Genomic DNA, 13,929 nt, shown 5'->3' with positions numbered 1-13,929 from the left:
GTTTGTCAGCCAGCAAATCTTTATAAAACAACATGCTTTCATTCATTGTGTTTTCCAAAATATATCTTACAAATGCCAAAACGAAGCACAATCGGAAACATCTGTGGATTTTTCCACCTAGAGTACAAAGTAATCACTTTCCAAACTCCTTAGAACCAGCTGTTCACTGGCATTAATTGTGCTGTCACTTCCATGCTTTAAAACAATAGCATTTGACAATGGCGTACATTTTAATTGGTTTACCACATTTGGTTTGTTTTCAGCAAGGACTGTCTTCACGGAAGATGGTAATGGATGAGGTTTGTAATTATGTATTTTGAAAGGGCTCTAAGTTGTGGATATAGAATATCCATTTCAATGACTAAATATTTAAATTAAATCCTATAATGGATACTCCTTCAATTTTCTGATTAAAGTGTTCTACAATCTAGATATTTTTTAAGGAAATATTGTAATTGTTTCCTTGGTGACAACGTAATTGGAAGACTTAAAATTTTCTTTTTTTTTTATAGTGAAAACGCTGTACAGAGGGGTTACAATTACATGGGCAAGATAATGAGTACATTTCTTTTTTTTCTTTTTCTTTCTTTTTTTTTTGGGGGGGTCTGGTCTTGGGGCCTGGGCGCTGTCCCTCAGCTCTTCAGCTCAAGGCTAGTGCTCTACCACTTGAGCCACAGCACCATTTCTGGCTTTTTTCTTTTTGCTTATGTGGTGCTGACGAATCGAACCCAGGGCCTTGAGCATGCAAGGCAAGCGCTCTACCACTGAGCCACCTTCCTAGCCCATGAGTGCATTTCTTATCAAGCATTGTAGTCTCCTCCTTGGTTTCCCCTTCCCATCCCTTCCCTTCCCATCCTTCCACCCCCTCCCTCTCCACGCAATCCTCCTCCCCGCCCCCACCAAAGTTGTAAAGTTCGTTTTTCCATATAACGACTTGTACATCTCATTGTTCCAAAGGATCCAACTGTACCCCTATTTAAACGATTTGTTTTTTTCCTTCCCTTCCACAAATTATACCAACCTCAAATACAGTGAAAGCAGGGTTATACCATGGGGGAGGGACATACAAAGCAACAAAGAAATAATCTTATAAATGTGTAGAAACAATCACCTGAAAGAAAAAAAAATTTGAATACATATATTAGGGTTCACTTCCCTAAAATCAACTTATCTGACCTTTTCTGCTTGACTCAGACATATACTAGTTATTGCAAATAAGGGAAACCATGGGACCTAAGTTTCTTTGGTACCGGCTTACTTCACTTAATATGAATTTTTTTCTATGGAAGACTTAAAATTTTCATATACTATTGCCGTCTTAAATGAAGTGAATGTACCTGGGTTTGCATACAGAACTTTTGGGACAGCATTAATGTTTGAATCTTTGATGGGATTTGATTGGGAATTGTGGCAGGCTTTCATGGTATGAGAAGAAAAAGGATCTGATTGGAATTTATAGCAATATCTAGTTGCTTCCACCCCTGGACAAGTCATTATCATTGGTGAAGATGTTGCCATTTGAATTTACAATGCCCCAGAAAGACCTATGTGTTAAAGAAAAATGACTTTCCATTTCCTCCCAGACTGTGGAGAATACTGAATAGTTCTTCTGGAGATTAAGTTCTTCAGAATAAAACCTATGAGAACATGCACTCTCATCTTCTTTCTTCTTTTCTCTTTTAATCATTCTAGGTCAAAAACATTTCTTTTTGTCATACTCCTCACCTTGACATTGTCTTGTCACAGGCCACCAAAACAATAAAACCGACTGAACATACACTGAAACCTTCAAACTTATAAATCTGAGTAAGCCTTTCTGTTTAATAAATGGACAATATCATTTATTATGGTAGGTTATAAAGCTAACACAGAAATCTAGTCTTCCTAACAATGTAGAGTATATAAAAATGCTTCATTATAAAATATCTAACTCCAAGTTATATTTTGTGTTTTTGTTTCTGTAGATCTTAAGGCTTAAACTCATGGCCTGACTGGTCGTTTTGTGTTCAAGGCCAGTGCTCTACATAAAATCTGAACTGAAACTCCTTTTCTCCTGGTGGTTAATTGGAAATAAGAATCTAATGAACTTTCCTATTCTGGCTGACCTATTCATGTTGCATACTTTATGTAATTCCAATTCTCAGCATTATATACATGTTCCAACTACAATATAAAAAACTTAAAATATACTAAGGATATTTGTAAAGTATAAAATGAGGGAAGAATTTTCATCCTTTAGAAATCTATGCAAAATCTATGCTAAACTATTGATATTTTACTGGACCTTTCCTGCAACCAGTTTGATATAGTTTAATACTTGTCACACAAACTTTCTCTGTATTCTACTGCATATATACTTTTTCACATATGTTTGTATATGTATACATATATGTATCTATCTATATATGTTCCAATGTGCATCATCAGACTTGAAACTGCTTTGTTTTGCTGTTCAGCAATGAACCTTGTCGGCTCATTCTGTGACAATATCTGTTCTCATTTTCATCATTCCTTTATTTACCAAATCATCAACCTTCTAAAATCAGCTTCATTTCTTGGGTAAGGTTACCAATCAGTCCAACAAATATCCACCCAGAGGCTTTTAATAAAGCAAGTTTTAAGGAAGAATATAACATGAAGTGACAACTACAGAAATTCCACAGAGACCTGACATCTTTCACATTTCTGTCTTCCTTCTCTTCTCATACTTCAGAAAGTATTGACTAACACTATAAATATACTGCAATTATAAGTTAAGGATCAGTGTTTTCTTTCCAACCTGAAGCCTTCTTTTCCAGATTCTTGACATAAACTTTTTGGAAGATTTTTTGGATTGTGATGGGATTCCACCCAAAACAAAGCCATGTATATCAAGAAAGTCAATGTTTTCAACTCAGAGTACTAAACAAAAGAGGGAGAAAATTAAGGTTAGCTATATATGTTAAGCACAAATATAGGCAATATCAAGATATCTTGAAATTGTATACTTTTACTGGATAAAGTGGCTCAAACCTGTAATATTATCTACTTAGAAAACAGAGATTAGAGAATTGCAGTTCCAGGCAAGCCCAGACCAAAAAAAAAAAAAAAAAAAGGAAGTTTCAGAAACTCTAACCATTTGATGGGTGCTATATGTTTTGCTTGTGTTAGGAGGACCACAGTCCAAGCAGACCCAGGCATAGTGATACTTACCTCAAAAGAAGCAATGAAGTTACAATCTGCAGGTATGGCAGTAGTAGAGATACCAAAGTTGTAAAGTTCCTTTCATTGTTGCAATGGGTCTACCTGTATCCCTATTTAAACATTTTCCCCTTCCCCTCCACAAATTATGCCAACATCAAAAATGTGTGCTTATGTAAGAAATGCATGATTCTAAAATTTCATGACAATTCTTTTGAACTTACTTTTTTGTGGAATTGACTAAGAAAATAAATTACACCTTCTATATAAAAAATGTTCTGTGCTTAATCCGGCAGCCTATACACTAACATCAGAATGATACAGAGAAGATTAGCATGGCCCCTGCTCAAGGATGACTTGAAAATTAGTGAAGCAATCCATGTTTTTACAACAACAAATGCTGGAGGGGATGGGGCCACCAGGGAACCCTACTGCATTCTTGGTGGGAGTGTAAAAGTCTTCAACCACTTTGGAAAGCAGTATGGAGTTTCCTCAAACGACTCCACATAAAGCTCCCCTATGACCCAGCAATCCCACTTTTGTTCATTTACCCAAAGGATCACAAACAAGACCATACTAAAACTACCAGCACAACTATGTTTATTGCAGCATTATTTACCATAGCTAAGATATGGAACCAACCCAGATGCCCCTCAGTAGATGAATGGATCAAGAAAACCTGGTAAATATATACAATTGCATGCTCTGCCTCCATTAGAAAGAATGACATTGCCCAATTTGTTAGGAAATGGAAAGATTTGGAAAAAAATTTTTAAGTGAAGTAAGCCAACTCCAAAGAAATATAGGTCCCATGGTTTCTCTTATTTTCAATAGCTAATATATGTCCGGGATTATCAGAAAATGTCTTAAGCTATGTGCATTTGACCAGATAAGATGATGTTAAGCTAAACGAACACCAAGATAGGTACACAAGTGATTCTATCTTGCTATTATTTCTAACATACTTATACTGTACGATGTGATTTTTTTTGTTCCTTTATATGTTCCTCAACCACGCTATAACCCCTTTTTTCACTGGATTTGAAGTTGGTGCGCCTACATCTTGTATATACGTTTCTCTAATTTGGGGAGAAGAAGAAAACAACAAAATGCTTAAATAGGGATATGGGTTGACCCATTGTAACAATGAGATGCACAAGACGTATGATGAAAAATGAATTTTACAATTTAGGTAGGGGAAGGAGAGAGGAGGAGTGGAGTGTACTTGTGGAGGTGGGAGAGAAGGGATGGTGGGGAAAAATAAAGGAGGAGGTAACAATGCTTGTTAGGAAATGTACTCATTACCTTGCTCATGTGCAGTATTTTTAAAATAAAAAATGTATAAAAATGTTCTGAGATTGAAGAGTTTATTTCCCTTATTTTATCCATATAATCTTGTTAACAAATAAATTAATGCAAAACACTGACACGAGGGTATTTTGAATAAATGTGTGTGTGTGTGCACACGGGTACACAAGTGTGTTGGAGTGCTCAGAATTTGAACTCAGGGCTTTAAGGTCTTGCTAGGCCTTTCCTCTCTAGATTGGTGAGCGACATCTGCACTCCTGGCTCTTTGCTAGTTCATTAAATTTTTTTGAAAAATAATCTCAAAAATAATTTTGCCCTGATTGGCTTCCAACTGTTATCCACAGATCTCAGCCTCCTGAGTAGATATCTCAAGTAAACAAGATTACGGGTGTGACCAACCAGCACAAGGTTTTCAGAATAATTTTAAAAGTAGAAGAAAATTTACTTCATGGGGGCCTGTTTTTATCATCTCCTACTTTTAAAGCACTTTGCTTTAAAAGTAAAGGTGAATTTATTAAATTAAATGTGAATTTATTTCTCTTTTGGATTCTTAAAAGACAGAAAGTGATGATATTTAAAAGTTTTGGTACTTTTTAAAAAGAAAAATGGAACTGTAGTACAGAAGAAATTTGGCTGTCTTTGAAACTCAATGTATAAGCTCAATTCTGTGCATGATAACGCAATGTTACCAACACAGTCTGTGTTGAAGACAAATTGTGACAGAAAACAATCATCATCGGCAATAATTGCTATGCTATTACTTCTTGAGCAATATTAATATTGAATTTAGAGTGTAAGAGAATGGTGAGATTTTACCTACCTTTTCTGAATTGCTGAAAGACTTTTGGAAACTTTGACTCATTTTTTTCCTCACTGTGTGTATTTGGGCCATGCATTTAGTGCCTTTAATTACAATTTTTCCCAACACTTAAATGGTAATAATATTAGTATTATAGCAAATGTTATCTTAAGAATTAAGAGAATTAAAACTTGTGAAAAACTTAACATAAACTTCTATGAATGAGCTTTTGAGTTTAGCCAACAGTTTTTTAAATACTAAATAAAATGTATTACAGAAACCATTACATGAAGCGAGCAACCAGAAGTAATGTTATCTATTGACCATGCTCTGCTTCCAAGGAAGCCAGGAGGATAACTCTCATGCTGTAAATCAAACTGGTTATCTTATGTCTTGATAGTGTAAAAATATCAGGGACATTTATAAAGAAGGAATGTTGTAGACAGATGTGAAGTCCATATGAAAATGTACAAAACTGATAAAACGTAAGAGTATCTGAGCAGTGTATTTTGTTTTATATAATTTAAGGTACATCACAAAGATAGGGAAAACCTAGAAGAATGAATTCTCTTTTTGAAATTCTATCATAGATCCTTAGCAGGATGAACTCTTTCCTCATTCTTGTAGAGGCATCATCAGATGAGAGGAACTCTTTTTTTTTTGTTTGTTTCCTTCCATTTATTCTTCGGTTTGAAATCTGAACTACATGAGACTGAAAGAAACCAAAATTAGACATGCAGGATTTGGAAAGAGCAATCAACATAAAATAAATAAAGTATATAAAGCTTTGTAAAAGGTCTAACCAAATTAAGTAGTATAGTCTCAAGCATAAACAGAAATTGATTTAAGCAATATCATTTTATTGAAAAGTGAAAAATGTTAGGAGTTGCTTAATTTTTCCTTTCTACTATATTGAATTAAGTATTCATTTTGTATAGAGATATTAAAGATGAGATTAACAAGAAACTTGATTTAATATGGATGAAAGTTCTGAATAGACCTGCTTTCCAAAAAGCCCTGAAAATCACCAGTGGGTTTACAAATTTGTGTTTAATACCACTTCTATGCTGGCTTAATGCTTTCTGAACAGAAGTCATTAGAGAAATGCAACTCAAAATTACTATGATACTACTTCATAACTATTATAACTCTTATCAACGAAATCAAAGGAGTCAGGTGTGGTGGTAAAGGCTTGTAATTCCAAGCATTTAGGGGGTTGGAGTAAGAGGATTTGATTCTAAGGCCAGTCTGGGGTACTGCACATAGGAAAAACCTGCCCTTGGAAATACTCAGAAGGTAATAATGTTGTGAGAGTGTGGAGGAAAGGAAATTTTGTACTCTCTTGGTCAAAATACAGGTTAATATTCTCATTGTAGAAAGTAGTATGCAGTTTTCTTTCTTGCTTTCTTTCTTTCTTTTTGGGGGGTGGTCCGGTTGTGGAGCCTGAACTCTGGGCCTGGGCGCTGTCCCTCAGTTCTTCAGCTCAAGGCTAGCACACTACCACTTGAGCCACAGCACCACTTCTGGCTTTTTTCTTTTTGCTTATGTGGTGCTGAGGAATCAAACCCAGAGCCTCATGCATGCAAGGCAAGCGCTCTACCACTGAGCCACCTTCCCAGCCCCAAGTATGCAGTTTTCTAAAGAAATGCAAAGATGAAATATCATTTGAACCACTAATCATGTGATTATTTCTCTCTGGGTAGCTTGAGTTTTGTGTTTTACAGATACACTTCAGGATTTCTTTTTCATGAATCAAACATGGGAAAGAACTAAATGCAACCTCCCTTAATTCAAAAAAGAATAGAAGCTATATTTATTTGTATTACTGTGCATGAAGAAATCCTGGAGATTTCTGGTTAATTCAGAGGGCCCCATGCAAAAATATAGGACAAGAGGAAAGTAAAACTGTTTTGAAAGTATAATAGGTTATCATTGATGAAAAGGTGTAGTGGTCATTTTTCCTTTTTTTTTTTTGTGCCAGTTGATCAGTGCAGGAGCAAGGCTGTACCCTGGAGACCTTTCAATATCACCACGTGAACTTCCATTTATGTAGTCCTTGTGGGTGTGGGGCCTCTTCAGGTCACCCGTTGAGAAGTGGGGCCCCTCCCTTGTGGTGGATGTGCAGTGAAGGGATGTGTGTGTGCATGGTCCCTACCATTGCCAGATGAGCATTGCCCACCCTGCCCACCTCCCTTCCCATTCTCACTTGTTCCATTTCACCCAGGATCTGGCAGCCATGGGGCTGGAGTTGAGTCCACTGCTGCCCTCTCCTCTGCCAGGTGTGCTGGTACTGGTCTTCGGTGGTCCTGGGTGCAAGTGCCATCCCAGTGAGACTCTGTTGTGGGGTCACTGCCTGCCCCCATGGGTGTGGGGTGGAGAACACCATGCTTGTACACTGCACAGTCCACAAGAGAAGGAAGGCTTGGTGGACAATTCACCCCCTTGGGGCCAGGCAGCCCAACCTTGGTTCAGACTTTAGGGCAGAATGGGGATTAGAGTCGTGTGCTGGCCCTTCTGCCAGTGGGCTTGTGACAGCTGTGGCAGCTGAGCACCCTGGAGCCCCTTCAGCATCCCCACGGACCTCCATTTTCTGGTCCCTGTGATCTCGGGTAAGGTGCCATCCCTGCATATGCCCATCAGTGCCAGAGGAGCATGGACTTGCAGTGCACCAGCTGCAGCACTGGGGGATCAAAGCCCCTTTGGCTTTGCTGTATAGCCTCCTCCATTGTCCTTCTGGTCCACATGGGCCCAGCTCTGGGTGCCATTCCGGGGATGCTCCCTTTGGCAGCAATGGGCTCATCCTCTACCCTCATTGGTATCCAAAGCAGGAATGGGTCTGGCCTTGGCAATGCAGGCCACACACATGGAAGGCAGGACTTGGGGTCTGCCCTGCCTTACCTCCTGGCTTTGGCACCTGAGGCTGGGTTGCTTGGTCTGGTCACTGATGGAGCTTTGTTGGATGCAGCCCACCACAACAAATACTGCACCTGCTGCAACAGCAGTGCGGTTTTCCAGACCCCCTCAGGGTCACCACAGGGACCTCTGATGGGTCTACATGAGCTGGGTGTGGGTGTCATTCCAGGACTCCCATTAGGAAGTGCCACTCTCCTTTGTAGTACTGGAAGTAAGAGATGCCACATATAATTTCTGCTTTCTAACATTTTCCTTCACTAAGATAAACAGAACAGGAAGATATAAATAAGTTTTATAAAAAGGAAACATATAACCTATATCACTTCTACCTGTTAAACATTGTAATATTTTTTATCCAGTAGGAATTCTTTCTGTACTTACTTATTTTACTTTTGAATGTAACAAATGTAATATTTTTGTGTGTATTTTACTATCCTAGTATAATTTCATTTGCACTTACATACAATTTTTTTCAAATTCTGTGATTTTAGAATGTGTTTTTTGGAGAAGAGTTTTGTTGTACTTTCATTTCAGTTTGCCATTATGGGCTTATAAACACATAAAATAAAATACATTCTTGCTAGTATCAAGTTCAATGATTTTGTAGACTAGAGACTCAAGGATATAGCATTATATATCATACAGTAATAAGTATCAATTTGTTTATAACTGCTCCATAAAATAATTAGTAATTCAGTCAGCAGCCACTTCATCTGGCCCCTCTGATGAAGTAGGAGCCTAGTGGCAGCCTACCCAACACGGGTGCTTCTGGGCACCTCACCTGAGACTGTGGGAGAATATCAGGGTGTACCTGCTGTTGGACTAGGGAAGCTGCTGTGTGAATGACACAGTGCCACTGACCCACATATAATACCCACAAGCCCCATGGGCCTGGGCCCTAAGGATCAGCCCCTGAGAGCACACACACACAGTGGGAGGGGGAACCCACCTAGGAAGGACTGCAGACAAAACAGAAGCCGCTCTGGGGATCAGCTTGTACAGTATCCTCCATGGAGTAGGGGACGATTGTTCTCAGCTGTGGGGAGAAGACAAGAAATACAGGCCCAGGTGGGGTGATGCCAACTTTTGTACTCAGGCTGGCAGGGAAACTTTCCTCCCGACACTCTCTTGCAGGCTCAGGATGCCCCTCCATGCTCCTTGTCCATGGAGTATCAGCCAGAGACACTCATGTCTGGTACTCTTGGCTGCTCTTTTGGGGTTTGTTAATTTACACAGAGAGCCCCGGCCTCAGACAGCAGAGTTATATTCTGGGTTTTGTAAAACTTTCTGCATCTGAGCATTTCCCAGTGTTTTGGTTTTTGTATTGTTTCTTATAAATGCTTTGTGAAATTTGTGTTTTAGGTGTTGAGGTACAGGAGGAAGAGCCAGATTATAAACATAGTTTCCTACAAGCCTTTCATCTAAAAAAGAAAATAGATTCTTTCTAAAAATGCCTATCAGGAAATGAATTTGAGAGAGGGAAAAAGACAGTTTTCTCATGAGATCAAAATGTGCTAGTTTTATATGCATGTTTTATGCGTTCAAAATACAACTAAGTAATTCACTATCTAGGAACAATTGTCCAGACCTAAGAGTTAGGTGTCTTGGGAGCTAGAGGCAGGGTTTTTGTGAGGTTTATCCAAAGGGAGGGAAGAAAGTTAAAATCCATAGATTACTTTGTAGAATGAAAGTGGTAATACAAAATGAGAATCACAAAAATCCTCTCTGCTATTCGGGGTCTTTTATTCTTCCATATGAATTTTTGGATTGCTTCTTCTATTTCATTGAAAGTGAGATTGGGATATTGATATGTATCACATTGAATTTGGAAATAGCCTTTTTCAGTATTGCCATTTTCATGATGTTAATCTTCCCAATCTAGGAGCGTGGGAGGTTTCCGACTTCCTTAGTTCTGCTTTCATTTTCTTTTTCAGGTTTTTAAAGTTTCCATCATAGAGGTCCTTCACCTCTTAAGTTAACTCCTTGCTATTGTATTTTTTTGCGAATATTAAAAAGGTATTGCTTTCCTATTTTCAGCCTCACTCTTATCGTTATTGGAATACAGGAAAGCCATTGATTTCCGAGGGTTAATTTTATATTCTGCTAGTTTGCCAAAGTTTCTGATCAGCTCAAGTAACTTGGGAGTGGAGTCCATGAGGTTCTTTAAATACAAGATCATGTCATCTGCAAAGAGGAATAGTTTTACTTCATCTTTCCCTATTTGGATCCCCTTTAAGTTTGTATCTTGTCTTATTGCCCCAGCTAGCATTCTAATACTAATTTGAAGAGGAGTGGACAGCGCAGACATCCTTATCTCATTCCTGAATTTATTTTAATTATTTATTTCATGCCCCAGTCGTGGGGCATGAACTCTGGGCCTGGACACTGTCCCGCCGCTCTTCAGCTCAAGGCTAGCGCTCTAGCCACAGCACCACTTCTGGCTTTTATTCTTATTGCTTATGTGGTGCTGAGACATGGAACCCAGAGCCTCATGCATGCAAGGCAAGCGTTCTACCACTGAGCCACATTCCCAGCCCCTCATTCCTGAATTTATAAGAAATGATTTTAACTTTTTGCCATTAACTATAATGCTGGCTGTAGGTTTGTCAATCCTTAGCAGAAAGAACAGTGCTGAAGCAATATCAGTTCCAGATGTCAAACTCGACTAAAAAGCCACAGTCATAAGAACAGCTTGATAATGGCACAACAACAAACCTGAGGACCAATGGAAAAGGACTGAAGACTCAGAAATGAATCCACTGACCAATAGCCACCTAATCTTTGAAAAGGGAGCTAAAAAAATAGAGTGGAAAAAAGATAGCCTTTTCTGTAAATGGTGTTGGCAAAATTGGTTAAACAACTGTTAAACTAACACATTTTCAATGTTAAAGGCTGGAACAAAATCTACCAAGCTAACGGCCCTCATAAACAGGCGGGAGTTGCAATCCCAATATCAGATAAAATAGACTTCAAATTAAAAATCGTGAGAAGAGATAAAGAAGGTCACTACATACTAATTAAAGGATCTCTCCTTCAGGAGGATATTACAATTCTAAACATCTATTCGCCAAACAATGGAGCACCCAAATTTATCAAAGAAACACTACTTTCCCTCAAATCCCATATAGATCCAAAGACATTAATTGTTGGGGATTTTAACACACCACTCTCCCCACTAGACAGATCAACTCGGCAAAAACTCAACAGAGAAACCGCAGATCTAAACAGCTGCATAGATCAACTAGACTTAACAGACATTTACTGAACATTTCACCCAGCAGCATCAGAATACACGTTCTTCTCAGCAGCACATGGAACGTTTTCTAAAATAGACCACATTCTAGGCCACAAAGCAAACTTGTCTAAATTCAGAAACATTGAAGTTATACCCTGCATTCTCTCTGACCACAAGGGAATAAAATTAGAACTCAACACCAAAAGCCACCAAAGAAAGTCCGGTATCACATGGAGGCTGAACAACACACTGCTGAATCAAGAGTGGGTCATGGAAGAGATTAGAAAGGAAATTCAAATGTTCATGCTATTCAACAAAAATGAACACACAAATTACCAGCTCCTCTGGGACACAGCAAAGGCAGTACTCAGAGGCAAGTTTATAGCTCTGAGCTCCTACATCAACAAATTGGAGAGATCTGAAACTAGCAATTTAATGACACATCTAAACCTCCTTGAAAAAGAGCAGCAAGATAAACCCCAATCCAGTAGACGGAAAGAAATAATCAAAATTAAATCAGAATTAAATGAATTAGAATCCAAAAAAACTATAGAAAGAATCAACAAAACAAAGAGTTGGTTCTTTGAAAAACTTAACAAAATTGACAGACCCTTAGCAAATCTTATCAAAAAAAGAAGAGAACACACCCAAATTAATAAACTCAGAGATGAGAATGGAAACATCACCACGGAAACAACCAAGATTCAGAACATTATAAGGGAATACTTCTCAAAACTTTATGCTAATAAGTTCGACAACTTGACAGAAATGGACCTCTTCCTAGCAAATATTGACATGCCAAAACTAAACCAAGATGAGTTAAACTATCTTAACAGGCCCATATCAAGCATTGAAATAGAAACAGCAATAAGAGACCTCCCAGCTAAGAAAAGTCCAGGACCAGATGGTTTTACAGCGGAATTTTACAAGGCCTTCAAAGCAGAGCTCACACCAATTCTCCTCCAACTCTTCAATGAAATTGAAAGAGAAAGCTCACTACCGAACACATTCTATGAAGCCATCATAACCCTCATCCCAAAACCAGGCAGGGACTCATCAAAGAAAGAGAACTATAGACCCATTTCTTTGATGAACATTGATGCAAAACTTCTCAACAAAATTTTGGCCAATCGACTTCAACAATTCATCCAAAAAATCATACACCACGATCAAACAGGATTCATTTCAGGGATGCAAAGCTGGTTCAATATACGCAAATCAATTAATATTATTCATCACATCAACAGGAGCAAGAACAAGAACCACATGGTTATCTCAATAGACGCAGAAAAAGCATTCGACAAGATCCAACACCCCTTTATGATCAAGGTTTTGGAAAAATTAGGAATCCATGGAACATTCCTCAATACAATAAAGGCTGTATATGACAAACCTACAGCCAGCATTATACTCAATGGTGAAAAACTAAAGCCATTTCCTCTTAACTCAGGAACAAGACAAGGATGCCCACTCTCTCCACTTCTCTTCAATCTAGTATTAGAATGCCTTGCTACAGCAATAAGACAAGATGCAGACATAAAGGGGATCCAAATAGGGAAAGAAGAAATAAAACTCTCCCTCTTTGCAGATGACATGATCTTGTATTTAAAGAATCCCATAGACTCCACTCCCAAATTACTCAAGCTGATTCAAAACTTTGGCAAAGTAGCAGGTTATAAAATTAACCCCCAAAAATCAATGGCTTTTCTGTATGCCAACAATGAGAAAAGTGTGGCTGAAATTAGGAAAGCAACTCCATTTGTAATAGCCCCACAAAAAATAAAATACCTAGGAATTAACTTAACTAAAGAAGTGAAGGACCTCTATGATGAAAACTTTAAAATCTTGAAAAAGGAAATCAACACAGAACTTAAAAAATAGCAAAACCTCCCATGCTCCTGGATTGGCAAGATTAACATCGTGAAAATGGCAATACTTCCCAAGGCTATCTACAAATTCAATGCAATACCTATCAAAATTCCACCCTCATTCTTCAAGGAAATAGAAGAGGCAATCCCAAAATTCATATGGAACAATAAAAGACCCCGAATAGCAAAAACACTTCTCAACGGAAAGAACACTGCTGGAAGAATATCAATACCAAATTTCAAACTCTACTATAAAGCCATACTAATCAAAACAGCTTGGTATTGGCATAAGAACAGACCTCAGGACCAATGGAATAGAATTGAAAACCCAGAAATGAACCTACAGACCTATAGCCATCTAATCTTCGATAAGGAAGCTAAAAAAAATAGAATGGAAGAAAGACAGCCTCTTCAGTAAATGGTGCTGGCAAAATTGGTTAACTACTTGTAGAAAACTAAATCTAGATCCTTATATATCACCCTGCACCAGAATCAACTCCAAATGGATCAAAGACCTTGAACTCAAAGCAGACACTCTGAAAACATTACAGGATGGAATAGGAGAAACCCTAGGTCTCCTTGGCTCAGGCCGAAATTTTCTGAATAGAGACCCGGAAGCACAACAA

At 38.3% G+C, this 13,929-nt stretch overlaps 1 non-coding gene across 1 annotated transcript; it reads left to right on the top strand.

The window, feature by feature from the left end:
* Window positions 1–3,460: 3,460 nt before the first annotated feature.
* LOC138822509 (U6 spliceosomal RNA) lies at window positions 3,461–3,567 on the top strand. The gene has a single exon (XR_011370528.1). It is a non-coding gene; the product is annotated as a U6 spliceosomal RNA (small nuclear RNA).
* The last annotated feature ends 10,362 nt before the right edge of the window (window positions 3,568–13,929 follow it).

The sequence above is a fragment of the Dipodomys merriami genome, unplaced genomic scaffold, assembly GCF_024711535.1.
Source record: "Dipodomys merriami isolate MVZ:Mamm:240054 unplaced genomic scaffold, mDipMer1.0.p SCAF_1113, whole genome shotgun sequence".
Lineage (NCBI taxonomy): Eukaryota > Metazoa > Chordata > Mammalia > Rodentia > Heteromyidae > Dipodomys > Dipodomys merriami.
This window is presented reverse-complemented; position numbering and strand designations above follow the sequence as displayed.